A 2,104-nucleotide genomic window follows, 5' to 3' on the forward strand; every position below is an offset into this window, starting at 1 on the left:
CCATCTCATATTTTCTTCTTGCTGATACCTGCACACATGTAATAGCCCTCTCGAAGCTGAGCTTGTTGCTGTATGGATGCACCACACTACCATATGCATGAAGCTCCAAAACCTTTTTGTCGTCAAGAATGATTCTGGTTGCCAAAGCGATCATGCAAACTGAAGTCGAATCGTCGACTCCTACATTTGTTGGTAAGATCAAGCGACTCCTCCAATTAGATCATCAACATTTTATCTCGACGATGCGTCACTTGAGCAACAATGTGGCTCATTGCCTCGCTTGCATAGGATATCGTAACATGAGAACCGTTGTGTGGTTGAGTTCAGAGCAGAACGAGTGCAATTCCCATTGTTAAGCAATCAAGTTCTCGTTTCCCCCACGAAAATGTTTCTTTTAGTTTTAAAAAAACTTTGTAGCTTGGTTATGGGCGAAATCACTAGTTAGGGGTATCCCTTGCTAAGGTCACCCCTACCTTTTCAGCACTGACGAGTGGCACATTGCCTGTGCACCACTTATTGCAACCCGAGTATTTCTTTAGTAGATTCATTTTTTCAAAATATTTTATCTCATAAACCATGCGCTTAAATCACGAACTGTCTTCACAGTTAGATTTCTCAAATCAAGATCTTTGACACTATATTCCATTTTAATAGATTACGACAAACACATTTTTTCACAAAAAACCGAAGACAAAACAAAACAAAAACCAAAAGACATATCTGGTAAAAAATGAAAACTGAAAGTACCGGCAACAAAAAGGAATAATGAAAATAAAACCGAAGCACGAAACCTCGGTGGCATTATTTTTTTGTTTTTTTTCCTTTTTTGAGAAGCACAAATTTTTTTCCATTCTCGAGGAAGCAAATTTGTGCTTCTCTTGGAAGAACAAATTTTTTTTTGAGGAGCACAACGCGGAAAAAAGTCCATGGTTGCACGAGAGGCAAATTTATGCTTTCTCGTGAAAGCATAGATTTTTTCCCCTTTTTCAGGAAGCAAATTTATGCTTCTCGCGGAAGCAAATATGTGCTCTCGCTGAAGCATAAAAAATATTCCCTTTCCAAAAAGCATAGCTGTGCTTTGGTAAAAAACACTCCAATATCTAGGGATAACTAGAAAAAAAAATGAAAAGACAAAAAAAAATTAAAACCATCTAAAACCCATAAAAATACGTACAGAAAAATAAGAAACCAAAAATAGAATAAGAGCCCGACACGCAAGGGGTAACCATTTTGGGCCAGGGACTGAGGCACACGAACTGGGCCGGAGAGCGGGTCGACGGAGGGACGGAGGGAGTGAGGGGCGAGGCAGACGACTTGGCCGCCGGCGAGGGTTAGGGATAGGACGATGCCCGGCCAAGCCCCCACCTCGCTCGCCGGGGCCGCCATGAAGTGGAACCTCCGGCCGGGCGCCCAGCGGCGACGACGAGGTAAGCCAGCCAGCCAGCCATGATTTATCCTTGTATAACCCACGGGCCACAACTAATCTGATCGAGAATTTGCACTCAGTAAATCTGAAGCGAATTTCTTGTTACTAGTATTACTGATGGTAGCTACCTGTGACAGATTCCAAATAAACTTACCTTTGACACATTTGGAATCCCTGAATACAGTACATGTTTTTCTGCCGCTCCTTGTCAATAACTGACCTCTGACAAACGATAATTTCAACATGCTCGTAGACCCCTGCACCTGCGACCCTGTCTTTTATTTTCTTTGATGTTCTGTTTTTGAGTTTTCCATTTGGTCAGTCAACTCATGTTGGGCTCATAGATAGATCTTTGACTTAATCATAACTGATAGCCTGGAAATGATTTCCCATTATTGGTTGCATAATAGGAATCCTGATGTCGAGCCTGCGCTTGCACAGATGGTAGGGTTTGACGCCATCATCACCGAGACAAATGATGTGGCTCCGTTTGCTGAAGAAAGAGCTTGGATGGATTATGGCTGTTGCTTGTCTCAAGCTGCTGTAGGCTACTGGAACCATGCTGCTGCCAAGCAGCTGGAGTTCGTCTCGTTGACGACACCCTTCACCTTGTGTGAAGTAGATTGGCGCCAACAATCGTCACCGTATCAGTGCCACCGACCTGTGACAATGCCTGCC

This window comes from Triticum aestivum, chromosome 7D, assembly GCF_018294505.1.
Source record: "Triticum aestivum cultivar Chinese Spring chromosome 7D, IWGSC CS RefSeq v2.1, whole genome shotgun sequence".
NCBI classification, from domain to species: domain Eukaryota; kingdom Viridiplantae; phylum Streptophyta; class Magnoliopsida; order Poales; family Poaceae; genus Triticum; species Triticum aestivum.